This window comes from Adiantum capillus-veneris, chromosome 6 (genome assembly GCF_014529385.1).
Source record: "Adiantum capillus-veneris isolate H3 chromosome 6, ASM1452938v2, whole genome shotgun sequence".
Taxonomy (NCBI): Eukaryota; Viridiplantae; Streptophyta; class Polypodiopsida; order Polypodiales; family Pteridaceae; genus Adiantum; species Adiantum capillus-veneris.
The window spans coordinates 83223414-83237588 of record NC_140936.1 but is presented as its reverse complement, the minus strand read 5'-3'; the positions used below and the strand labels follow the sequence as shown (position 1 = coordinate 83237588).

Genomic DNA, 14175 nt, shown 5'->3' with positions numbered 1-14175 from the left:
TAGCACTATCAATATTGCAAAGATGGTATGAATGGTAATTGCATCCATTTGTTTGACTCTCATTGGTCCCCACGAATGTGTTGAAGTCTCAACTACACAATCATTGACACACCAACTTATTCCTCTTTTCTTTATGTTTACTTTCACTTTTCAGTTAGAAGGATTTTTGCAAAGTGGGTCAAGATCGTTCTTGACTACATTTTCAAACTTGAAAACATTAACACTTAGGAGACATTGTGCAAGAGGGAGGCTTTTTGGGGATTAAAATAAAACATTTCATATCTCTCTCTCTCTCTCTCTCTCTCTCTCTCCCTCCCCCCCCCCCTGCCTTTCCAGCCTCCCCCCAACACACACACACACAACCCCAAGCCATTGTGAGATTTCAACGTTTTCTTCATTTACATCTTTACATGGTCATGTAAATGAAGGGATAAATTCATAAGCTTTTCTATAATCATATATAACAAAGGACCAAGTAGTGGTGCCAATTCTAAACTTATTACTATTATGTGGAATCTTAAGAGATACCTTGAGTAGTGGGTGTTGCTAATATATATTAAATATTTAAAGGACCAAGTAGTGGTGCCAATTCTAGACCTATTACTATTATGTGGAATCTTAAGAGATACCTTGAGTAGTAGGTGTTGCTAATATATATTAACATTTTGGACCTAATATTTATTGTTATGTGATCGTATTATGTGGAATCTTAAGAGATACCTTGAGTTTTATGGAAGAGAAAGGAAAGTCAAGTTTTCTTTGAAGTTTTCCTGGGAGGTGCATTTAAAGGAAAGTCAATAAGTTGACAAGTTTCATGAAACAAAAAGGAAGGATGCCTCGCAAGAAAGGAAAAAGGGAAAGGGGGGAGGGGGGTTGTTTAATCGGTTTTCTATTTTTAATGAATAAGGCCACCCTATTATCTACACACCATCATAGGCTTTTAGTCTCGTGGTTTAGCTTGACCTTTGGACATTCAGCCTGATGGGTTCAAATGTAAGTAATGAAATGTGAAATATTGTGGCCTTTGAAATGGGGAGTGGGTGGAAATTTTGAGCATATTGTGAAGATTACATATAATGAGAATTGGAGTAGAAGAGAAGTTGCTACTAGGGTGGCACACATGTTTCATTAATCAGAATCTTGGAAGATTCATGTGGGATTGAAGATTAAAAGCAAGGTAGTAAAGGACAAGTGGTAGCGTAGAAGACAAACACGAGCAGGAGGAGGTTGGTGACATGTGAGGTGGCTCAGGGAGCATCGTCAGGCATAATAGGGTTGATAGTTGGCGGCACATGGCAGGATATGTGAGTTGTTGGTAGCTGAGGAGAGGACCAGCAACCAGATGAGCTACACGTTGTGCGAGGCAAGAGAGATAGGTGGCATGCAATTTGGTAGGCATTGTTTTTTTTTAATATGTAGTTCATGGAACCAAAAGGAAACAAGCCGATCATGGTGGGCTGGATTAGCTCAAACAATTCTCTATGCAAGCTATGTTGCAAGTTCAATATCGGGCTGTTGGACATGTATTGCCAAGAGAAGTGGAAGCCTTGGAAAGGTCCATATCAAACAATAAATGTTGGGCTGCCTTGAAGGCAATGGGGAATGAGAAGCCCCTAGGTCGGATGGATTAGTAGCAAAATATTTCAAAGGGATTTGGGAGGATCTTAGAACCCCGCTAATTTCACATGGCAAACAAGGATTTGCTAGAAGGTCAAATGGATGCTAGCATGCAAAAAGGGTTGATCAATCCTACTCCCAAATTAGTTTGCTACTCTCTCGTAGAACACTAGCAGCCTATCTCAATGATGATAGTAGCTTAAAATTTTTTTGCCAGGGTTATATCTCTAAGGCGCGCTCCTATTCTAGACAAAGTGATTACCCCCCATCAACATGGAGTCATCAAAAGGAAGATCAATCTATGACAACATTATGGCAGCAATGATTGGCATTAAGTATGCAAATTTCACCAAGCAAAATGCATCCTCCTACAACTAGACCTAGACAAGGTGAATGATGGAATCTCTTGGTCATACATTGAAGCTATCATGAAGGCATTGGGCTTTGGACTCAGAATGTGCATGATTGTGCATACCCTAGGGGAGGGTAGCTACTCTAAGCTCCTCTTCATTAATAGGGTTGTGGAATGTTTGAAGTGAAGAGATCAATCAATCAAGGTTGTTCGCTTGCCTCGCTAATCTTTGCATCTGGTTCACAATTACTTGTCACATCGCTCAATGCTAGTGCTTCAAAAGGAGAGATTAAAGGTCTTTGAATTCTAGGGGGTGAAAATTGATGGAAAAATTGTTTGTAGATTATTCTCTACTCTTTATGAAAGCCAACTCCTAGACTCTAAGAAGAGCACTCAAGATAATCTAAATGTCTACAACTTCATCAAAATCTAAGTGCAACATCAAAAACTCAAGTTCAAAACTTATCGAAATGACTCGTTTGACCCCACCAAATGGTCAAGGGAGATTATTTTGTAAGGCTAAGTGTTTAGACAATCAAAGATTTGATTGGGTCCTGAATAAAATTAACAGTAAAATAAGAAGGTAGGAGTATACATTACTCCCCTCCCATAGAAAATTGATTGTGGTAACTCCTACATGATTCCCCACAGATCTTTTGTCTTTCCAATTTTGAAAATGGCCAAATATAGTTGGAAAGAAATTCCCATCATACGATTCTTATGGAAAACTAGCACAAAAGACATGACTCCATAGCAGTGGGGGAAATGGGAATGGGTGGTGAAACTCAAGGACAAAGGTAGACTAAGGATCCTAGACCTAGATCTGCGTGCTAAAGCCATGTGTGCAAAGTTCGTAATCTCTTGTGCAAATATAAGGTAGGATTGGTTGGTCATGACTTGGGATATGATTGATAAAGTAGAGCTTTTCTTGCAAGGAGGCCTATGGAAGGAGGTGAAATTACATGACAAAATTCTTGCTCCAAGCTGGACTTTTTTGAAACTTGAGGGATGCACCAAGGAAGATTCTAAGAAAATGCAACAAAGTCGCCTCGTCACTAGAATGGAGGGAGACTGTTTAGATACTTTAGGTGCTCCATCCTACACTGGTCCCCTTGGAAGCTAGGAGGATCATGTGTGTCCTTCTTATTCTTCCCCTTTTCTTCTTCTTTTTCTTCTTCTTCTTCTTCTTCTTCTTCTTCTCTCTCTCTCTCTCTCTCTCTCTCTCTCTCTCTCTCTCTTCATGATCATCTCTTCGCGGTAAGAGAGGAAACAAAATGCTTACAAAATAAAATTGACCACTTATAACTAATGGGAACCTTCTTCAATAATAAAGGTAATCAACTAGCTTCTCCTCTTCTCATCCACACCAAGATGTCATCACCCTTTAACTCAAGCTACCCATGGAGTCCACCATTTCTCATGACCTCTTCCTACACCCTAATGTGTAGTCCCTCCTCTTAGGGATACCATCATTCACAAAGCAACTCCTTGCATGTGGACTCCTCACTAGATTCCCCTTATCACAAGCTCACCATCTTCGTGGAAGCTTTCTTCCCCGCTCAATGATATATTTAGGTTAAAGATACATAGTGGAAACTCTAGCAAGAAGAAGATGCTAGGAAAGAACAGAAAGAATAAATTTATGGAAACTCTGAAATTTAATTTAAAAGGTGAATATATGCATGAGCAAGAAAGTCTACCTCTTTAGGTGTGTGGGTGTGTGGGTGTGTGTGTGTGTGTGTGTGTGTGTGTTTCAATAACAATATAACAGATACACCAAAGAATCTTTTCAAATTACAAAAGACACTAGAAACTATGTCAATGAAAAGGTGGTATAATTTCCATTCATAGTATAGAACAGTCTTTATACACAAGTCCTGAAATCAAGGGCCATAAGATATAATAGTCCGCCATCTTCAAGCCAAGGAACTTTGAAAACCATAGTTGAGAGGTAACCCTCACTTGCACCCATGGAAACAACAAAACATTTAGTTAGCATTGGTATCGTATGCAGGTGATGCATGGGTATCCCACATGTTATAGATGTCATCCAACTAGATTGCTTTCAAAGATAAATAATAAGAAAGGTCAAGCTAATCATATATTCAGAGATGAAATCATTTACAAGGGGAAAAACCATATGAAGCCCCTTGTGCTTTACAAGCTCTCATGAGATAAAGTTCAACACAAGAAGCTATTCAAGTGCCTTTACCAGCATATGCATGAGGAATACTCACAACCATCAAACAGTTCGGACAGCAGTCCATTTCAATGCCAAAAGTCACCTAAGAATGAGTTGGAGTAGCCAACTCCACAATAGTTTGCTTATCCTTGCTCTTTGCCATAGATCCGACACTTAATACTGCCCCTTTGCAGGTAAAATCCTCACAGTCCTAATGTACAGACACTTCTCCAAAATACACACACCACCAATGCTAAGTAAGCATGTAAAACTTAACTTTTCTTAGGGTTTGGAGCAAGTGTACACCTTCCTTCTTAGCCGTATGGCGGGCCCGGCTTCAAGAGGGGGATGGTGTAACAATGCCGCAATGTACACACACACACACACACACACACACAGACAGAGTGCACTTAAGAGCGCAGTATTGCATACCCGTGAGGAGGGAGCCACCTCGCTATTAAGTAGAAGATGACATCATTTACAGAGCCTGGTAGCCCACCCATAACCCATGTAGTATCTAAGGGTTAGGTACCATTAATGTACTACCTTACAGAAATTACGTAGTGAATTTAAGCGAGTTAATCACTAAAGGCACCCCAAGCCAATAGTCCCAGTAAAAATATACCAGGGAAATAGTAATATGCTATAAACAGTCGTGTGTGTGTGTGTGTGTGTGTGTGTGTGTGTGTGTGTGTGTGTGTGTGTGTGTGTGTGTGTGTGCGGTGCGCGCGTGCACGTGCGCGTGCGCATGCCAGTACCAATACCAATATAGTCCAGTACCAGTATCTACAGTACCAGGACAACTCCAATATTACCAATACTAGTATAGCAGTATCGTAGTATAAGAGTATCAGTACCAGTAGTGTAGAGTCCCAGTATCAGTACGAGTATGGTCTAGTAGTTCCCGTAAGTACTATCATAACCCCCCTGGTCCCACCATCACCCCCCACCTCTTCTCAGCAAGAGTGGCCTGTTTCAAAGGTCGAAAATATACAAACAGTACCAGTACCAATATCAGTACTAGTACACAAGTAGCACAATACTAGTTCAATACACGTACAGCACCAGTACACAAGTAGCATCAGTACCAGTCCAGTATACTATAGTACATAAACAATACCAGTACCAATACACAAGTAGAACTAGTACCAGTACACAAGTATCACCAGTACAATTCCAGTATAATATAGTACACAACCAATACCAGTACCAGTACACCAAGTAGCACCAGTACTAGTCCAGTATAATATAGTACCAATACCAGTACATAAGTAGCACCAGTGCCAGTACCAGTTCTAGTACTAGACAAGTAGCACCAGTATTAGTACCAGTACCAATACCATATGTGTGTGTGGGTTAGGTACCACTAGGGTACCACCTAATGATACTTTTTCCAAAAATCACCAAGTGAATTCAGGCTAGTGATTCACCAAAGGTTCCCCAAGCCAACAGTCCCCAGCTAATAATACCAAGGAAATAGCAACACGCTATCAGTAGCCATGTGTGTGTGTGTGTGTTCCATTGTCAAAAAGCTTTTCATTTCTTACAATCTTACCCTTCACTTTTGCAATTTAGATGTTTTGAAAGCTTTACTATTTTTTGAAGTGAGCCAATGTGCGGTGACACATGGACACCTTGAGCATTTTCTCAAGCCCTTTAATAAAGTGTATAGAGAGAGAGAGAGAGAGAGAGAGAGAGAGAGAGTGTGTGTGTGTGTGTGTGTGTGTGAGAGAGAGAGAGAGAGAGAGAGAGAGAGAGAGAGAGAGAGAGAGAGAGAGAGAGAGAGAGAGAGAAGTGATTTACCCTTGATTCACACTACTAGTCATGGAGTTTTGATTGATGCCAATTGCCTTCAAGTTGACTCTGATGTAATTCCAAAATCTAGAAGGTTTTTTTCCAAACTCACATTAGTGAGTGTATAAATTGTATTTATGAAGAAAATGTACAAAAGAACCTCAAGCTCGTATCGAGCCTTGAGGGAACGCGGATTACATTTGATAGCCCCAAGGTTCCTCAAAGAGGCAACCGTCCCTCAATAGAACAATTCTATCTTGACAACATTGAGTTGATGGCAGTACCAATCATCCGAGGTCTTCCTCCTACCAATGGAGACAACTAGTTTCTTGCTTTCCACTACTATTTTAGAGAAGCTTGCAGTTGCAAGAGTCTTCTCAAACACCCTACGGTTTCTCGCCTTCCAAATTTCTTTAAAGAAGGAAAACTTGACAACTTGGGTGCAAATCAGGAAGCCCTTGGATTTCCATCCTTGTCCCTCGTCCCTCCAAAGAATAGGTCATTCTTGAAAAAACCTATCCTTGTCCTTTGTACCCACTTACAAATTTTTCCTGCTAGGCCACTGATAGCTGGGCAATCTCTAAATAGGTGAGGAAGATCCTCACAAGCTATTGTGTACAACCACTACATCTATCCGGGCTGATCCCTCTAACGTGAATTTTCATACCTGTCGGTAGTGGCCTGTAACATTTAATGGCCTAAAATCTTATGTGTAGCGGAAATTAGCATGAACATAGTGGGCATTTCATTAGAATAGATTCCTAATGAGAATTACAAGAGTGCTTGGGTGGAGAGAGCAACAAAAAGCATAACACCTAGTTAGATAGCATCGACAATACTTTCAAAAGAGAGAGCAATTAAGCTATTGACAACAGTTGAGGACCGGATTTGCATGGAGCCGGTCCCCCCTCCAAAAGGCTTTGTATTATGGTTTCTCCCATCAAGAGAGACATTGTACAATACAATTCTTTGTGTTCCTTCAAGACTAGCTAGTGCAATGAAGATGGAAGCTTCATACACCAAGCAAAACACTTAATCAAACACAACTTGAATTATCCCCGTTCTCAGACCCAAGACCTCACACACCTTCGAAGATGGTGAGAGCTAGCAGGGTATGAGAGTAGATTGAGAAGAAAAAGAAGTATCTTACAAGAAAGATGTACATCTCCTCACATAATCACTCATATTAGCATAGCTTAGCTTAGTAATTAGCTTGGTAGAGAAGATGAGCATGCATTGAAGCTTGGCTCTTGGTTGGATTTGCATCCATATGCCAAGAGAGTGTTGATGTAGGCTTCTATCTCACAAGCTTGGAGTAGGTGATGAGCTCTCCATTAAAGCTTGGGAGGAGATAGAGTATTCTTCCTTCACACATGGTCAAGTGTGAGTGTGTGTGTGTCAATGCCAAGCAAAAATCAGCCCCCCCTCTCTCTTGGGCGAGCCCTAGCTGCTAATTAGGTCTGGCCTTTGCCTCATTGGACCTCCCCAGGTCAAGCCAATAGGAATTAAGCAGCATAAGTGATAGCCTTCTGACATGTGTCCCCCTTTCCCCTTTTGTGAGAGCTTCAGGTAATTAAATAATTAAACTAAACTCTCATTGGACCCCTTTGCCTCCTGGCCAATAGGAATCAGGCAAGCCATGGGGCTCCTGAATGCTCATTGGACCCCTTGGGAGACTGCCCAATAGTCTTCTAGGAGACTTAATTCTCATTGGTTTCTTTTATTAAATGTTTTTAAATTAATTAAACTAGATTTACTCTAGCTTAATTCTCATTGGTCCACTTCAAGGGTCTTCCAATAGGAATTGGGCACACCTTGTGGGCATCTGGCCTAGGGAGCTGACATGTGTCCCTCATTCCCTTTGTGTAAAGGGAGCCTGTGTGTGTGTGTGTGGCTTTCTCTCTCATCCCCTAGCTTTGGGGCTCGCCCCCTCCCATGTAGGGATGTGCAAAGACTTTTTAGGGCACACACTAAGCATCCAATTTTCCCTAGGGTTGACCTTTGGACACAACCTTTGAATTTTGGAACCTTAGCATTTTGGAAGTCTTAATGGGCTGAACCTTAGGGTCTTTTTGGCCCATTGTTTCACATGGCTCTTTTGCAGATGGCCCCCCCTTTGGATCCCTATTTTCCCTCCTTTGGATCCCTACTGTGGCCGGTCTGCTAGCTTAACCAATATTCTAGCTTTTTCTCCCTTGGCACTTCCCCACATTAAATGATCAGTTTAATATGAGAAAATCATTTAGGAGAATTAGATATTCATTATTATGACATGGCCTCCTTGGATGTATTCTTTTTCAAGATAACCCTGTGAAAAGGATATGCAGGGCTCTGTGTATCATTTTGTGATTAATGCAAGCTCAACTGAGCAATTTTTTTTTAAAGAAAAAAGAAAGAAAGGACTCGTCAAGAAAGAGACACATATCTTCACTTGGTATTTTTCTCTTTCCTAGAAGCATTTTAATTTATCCTAGCCAATCAAGATCTCTTCACACGACCACATGGTCCCAGTCCAAGGACCATACTACATGGCCATAAACTCACAATTGTGAGTGATTGTATTAGAAAACCACAAGAAATATACAAATTAGCCTCAATCTCATGCCGAGCCTTGAGGGGCAAAAGGTTACATCAGCACCTAGTAACGAACTATCACCGCACCTTTATACATGAAGGCTCGATTGGATGGCGAGAGTCACCCTAAGCCAGGCATCCGAGTATTGTCCTTTGCCTAACACATAGATTATCTCATTACTCTCTTAAACAATCTTTGAGAAGCTAGCTAAGGAGAGTTTGTTACCAAAAACACGACAATTCCTAGCCTTCCATATATTACTGAAGAAACAATATCTGATAGTTTGAGTGCAGATTAGAAGCGCAGGACTTCGTAAGTGTTTCCCACCAAGGCACAGAACTTTCTTGAAGAACCCTATCTTCCACGTTCTTTGTATCCATTTGCAAACCTTCCTTGCCAGGCCTCTGATTGCCGGGCATTCTATGAATAGGTGGGCGAGGTCTTCGCTAGCCAATCTGCACCCTGAACATCTATCAAACCCGATACTATGTGCCTGAATCTTGACACCTGTCGGCAGAGCCCCCCTAGCACCTTCCACAAGAAGACCTTCATAAATTGAGACCACTTTGGATTCCAAAGTTCTTCGTGACCTCAAGCCGCCGAGCTTCCAACCATTGTATCTTCCACTGTTTGTTCAAGAGGCCGAACCAATTAGCTTCGTTCATTAGCGCTTGGTAAATGCCCTTTGTATGTGGTTTTAAAAAATGGCTATTTTGGGCCATTTCCGGGCTTTCCACTCGAAGGTAGAATCCCAAATCGGCATCAACATATTGCCCATGCCTTTTACAACTCTTTTGACAAGTATCTTCTCAATGCCATTGAGTTGAAACTGGGCAGCAGCTCATCAAAGGATTTTCAGCACTTGTTGTTTCCATCCCACAAGTTGACTAGCCGCTGGAGTCCTACTTATGGGCTTTCTATAGAGGACTGGAAATAGGCAAACATTTGAATGTTTGACCATGAATGCTGGAAGATAGTAGAGAGAACATTATACATCTATATATGTACAACTACACACCACCCACAAGGGGCCACACGGTGGAAACAACCTCCTCAATGGAGCAGGAGGATCCACACATCAAGAACGCAACCTATGAGCATTGAGCCCTCAATCTTGGGATTACATCACTGAGGCTTCGCCAGTTGAGCTACGCTTCTTGGGTGAAGCCTTCGTCTTGTTACAAAAGCAGCTTATCATGGTTATATGTGCATTTGTGATGACAACCATATATTTCCAAGGTTTTGGGAAAAGGACATTGAAGGAGAGCTTGAGCTGACACTCACATTGAGACTATGAGGCCGTGACAAGAACAATAACAAAAGCAAAAGTAGAGAGCAAAATCCTCGTAGTGCAAGCAGAAACAGGAACTCTAGTAGAGAACGCCGTGCCAGAAATGTCGTGTTACTATTGCCATAAAAAGGGCCATTACAAAAAGGATTGTCGTAGATGTATTTAAGAGGAAGACGTTACCAATCTCCTGCCTCTGTATGGCAAAAGTGTAAAGATTGTGCATGATGTAGAGACCATATGCTATCATGGGGCCATTCGGAATCTAAACGGAGAGCAAGTTGAGCTAGGCTCGAAAAAAGCGTATTTCTAAAATCTTGGAAAACCTGTTTGTGGAAAGATTTGGAGGATACTGGTTCTATCTAAAGGTTCTCTTACTAAATTCATCCAAAGTCGAAAGGTTTCCTCACCTTTCAATTTGGAGGCTAATTTCAAAAATCATAGGCAAGGTTACAATAAACCTAGGTCCCTCTACAAAAGCACAAATAAGGCAGCTATTGACGTAGCCAAGGGCAAGAGCTTGTGGAAGTGCATTGGGGTGACATATTTGATGGGTAACACATGACAGATAGAGGCCCGAATACATAGCTCCCCTTAAACATGTATGAGATAATGAGTTTATGTTTTCTAGGTCTTAGGACACTACCCTTAACCAAAGACAAATTAGTACCATGGATGTAATTGTATTCATAGGCTTTTTACACATATATATGGCTACATCCTTTCCTGAATGAGTCTTAATTATTGTCCTTTTGGCCTCAAACTGATAATTGATACATGCAAACCAGGTCAAAAAAAAAAAGCTAACAATCCTACAATGCAAACCTCCAGGGTGGCATCCAGGAAGGTTTCTTATGAAGGTAGATAATGATATACATAACAGTGTCGTAGAAGAGTGAGATGGGGATTTTGTCCAAGTCTCATCACAATCAGGATTGCAATGAGAGTAGTCGAAGATGTATCTTGGATGAAGTTTGTCTCTACAAGTTATCTTGGTCAATACTCAAGTATATTCATTGCTTGCCTTTACCTCCTTTCATGACAGGGTAGGGCATTTCTTGCAACTGTTGCTCCTTGTCGAATCAAAGCTCATGCTTCTAAAATGAGCTCCCCATTTTCCGCTTCACTACATCTCTACTGAACTTTCCTGCTTGCAAAAAGCATAAACCCAATGTGCCCCCTCGAAGAGATCACCAATCCCGAGTGACCCTTTGCTTGCAACCATGCATGTCTACGTTCTCTCCCATGTCTTTCTTTGTCAAATAGCTGTTAGAAGCCACATTGCTCATCTCTCCATTTCACAGCTTACATCTGCTTTGATCGCTATCGTCCACTTAAATGCGTGCTAGAATCTACAGACTCCCATGATTGGCTTCCTGATGACGTTGGAAAAGAGTAAGCTGTAGAGTGCTTTGCATTTTCCGGGGCGCCCAAGTCTGCAATAGGTAGGGACGCACGATACATAAGAACTTGCACTGCTTGTTGCATAGAGGGCCTCCTTAGAGGGTCCGGATGCACACACAAAAGCCCTAACTCAATCACTTTCTTCATCTCTTCCTCATTAAACAACCCATCAAGCCTCCGATCCACAATTTCAAGAAACCTACCCTTCATGTACAAGTCAAGCACTCTATCCACAAGGAGAAAATCTTCTACAGAAACCCGGTGCTCTATTGGATGGCGCCCCGCAACAATCTCAAGAAGTAAAATCCCAAAACTGTAGACATCTGTGCTTGTATTAGCCTTCCCTGTTCTTGCAAATTCTGGTGCCAAGTAGCCCAATGTGCCGACCACTCTTGTTGTATGTGGATTTTCTCCACGCTCAAACAACCTTGCAAGCCCAAAATCACCCACTTTCGCATTCATGTCTGCATCTAAAAGGACATTACTTGACTTTATATCTCTGTGTAATACCTGTTGCTCCCATCCCTCATGAAGATAATGAAGACCTGCAGCAATCCCCTTCAGAATTTTGTGCCTCTGTTCCCATCTTAGGACTTTGCCCGAGTCCCCATGTAGTACTTTGTCGAGGCTTCGGTTCGGCAGATATTCATACACTAAGAGGAGCTCACCTCTGCATCTACTCCATCCCCAAAGCTGCACAAGATTGCGGTGCCGTAGCCTCCCCGTGCTTGCCATCTCTGCAATGAACTCCCTTTCACCTTGATCGGACCCTCTAGATAGCCTCTTTACCGCCATTTCAACACCAGATTCAGGTAACACTCCTCTATACACACGCCCAAAGCCACCCACTCCAAGCAACTCCTTGTCGGAAAAGTTTTTCGTCGCCTTCCGCAGCTCTTTATAGCCGTACCTGTGCAATCCAAATTCAAGCTCCCAATCTTCCACTACCTCCCTCTGACTCCTCATATACAAACCCAAGCCCACAAGAGTGCACACCCCTAAGAACAAAATCACGACCGTTATGCTGATTCCTAGTTTGAACCTGCTCGTTGAGTAAATTGAAGGAGCTGGAAAGACTGATGGAAGCAATGACAGATCCAAGGCTGGTGCCTCTCCATCGCTGTTGAAGCTCCATGCAAGCAACCGATGTGTGCCGAAGATAACCCCCGTTGAAGCTGTGAACCCAACATACATTTGCTCTTCAAACACATTCAATAGGTCAAGGCTCACAGAAAGAAGAGGAATTGAAGGGTGCGGAGACCCCACACGAGCAATACTCACGTTGAGAACCTGGTTATGGCCATCATATTCTATCCAAGCTTGGATAATTTCTTCACTTTTGAGGCTGATCACTGTCTTGGATCTCTCATGAGAAGCATTGATCTGAGTAGTCCAATAACCTGCTTTTTCTGCATATGTGGATCTCATGCTGTTAATGTTGACGCCCACGTGGTTATCATCGATATCTCCGAACTCGAGGTCTTGGACAGTATCAAACTCAACCGCGAACAAGTGATTATATGATCTGTTATCATTACTGGAATTAAGCAAGCCAAGATACTGACTTGCAAATGCGCCATCTAAACCCTGTGTGGGTGCCATCACAAAGGCCATGCCATGGCCCCCAAGTATCGGATCCATAGGAGATATGCAGAACACAAAAGTTGTGCTGAAGGAAGAGGTTACTAGAACATTTGAATCCTTCAGGTGTACCAGGCTTGTGTAGAAAGCACGCCCAATCTGCCGTGATGTTGAGTTGGTGAGTTTGATGAGCCTATTGTCAAGCCCTGCAGCCCCACTTAGACTGATGTTGTTTCCATGGAAGCCGTTGAAGACAAAGCTAGTGCTTTTCTCTGCAGACACATGTTGGGTAATTCTGAGGATGAAAAACAAACAAGCAAGCGTGAGCTTCATCTCTCTCTCTCTCTCTCTCTCTCTCTCTCTCGGGGTGGCTAGACCCAAAATTGGGGTGGAGGGCGTCACGATCCACGCAGACCAATGCTCTTGCAAAACGCGTTGATGCGTGCTTTCTAAGTGTGAAACATGCAGAGGGTTTCCAAGTTGCTGTTTCAATGGAGCCCCATTTTTCAACTGATGGTGCGTGATGATATGTGTTCATTGCTTAGAGGCCGAAGGCCGAGGGGGAGGGCTACCCTTTATGTAGTTTTTGGCATAGCCTGCAACCTGCAAGTTCAGGTCACACAAAGCGACCCCTTCGAGAGCAATTCGATAGGTCACACAAAGCGACCCCCCCGGGGGAAAACCCGGGGAAAACTGTCGGGTTTCAAAGGCAGTTTAGTGAGGTGAGTGATAAGTTACCTAGAGGAGGCAACTCCAAAGGGAAGACCGAAGCAAGTCCCGCAGTACCTGCGCCTCTGAACGGAGGTACTTGGTCGCTGTCACGCCCAAATCCAAGTGGCGAGTGGGTCTCTCAAGGGATTAGTCATGGCCCTAAGAGTGTAGATAATTCTGAACTCTCGTAGTCCAGAGTAAACTAGTGACAAAAGCGTCTGCCTTCTATTTCTAGGTGCATAGTCCTGGTCGTTCTTCTTGTATACTTTTTTGGTGTATGAGGGGAGCGACCGGGTGTGCCCTACCCAACTCCGAAAACAAAAAAACAAAGCGACCCCCCTTTGAGAGCAATTTGATAAGTAGAATTTAGAAATGGTGCTCGGAAACAGAATTCCTTGTTTTCGAATTTTCAAGAGGAAATTTTGAAAATTAAAGCTAATTTTAACCAATTTAACACTATTGTCTTCAAAATCTAGGCAAATTTTTTTTAATTTATCGTTCTCTATCGGCATTTCAGAATGTCAAAGCACCACCATTGTTAGTTGAGACACATTTTTCTAGAACACTGTTCAAGTTTCATCGACTCCCTTTTCTTTTCCCCGGTTTGCAAATCCGCTCCTCCCCACCCACATGAAGCCCAGATGCAACTAGTAGGGGGTACCAGCTGAAAC

At 42.4% G+C, this 14175-nt stretch overlaps 1 pseudogene; it reads right to left on the bottom strand.

The window, feature by feature from the left end:
* Positions 1-9949: 9949 nt before the first annotated feature.
* On the bottom strand, positions 9950-13417 carry LOC147455797 (L-type lectin-domain containing receptor kinase IV.2 pseudogene; annotated as a pseudogene).
* Between the last annotated feature and the right edge of the window lie 758 nt (positions 13418-14175).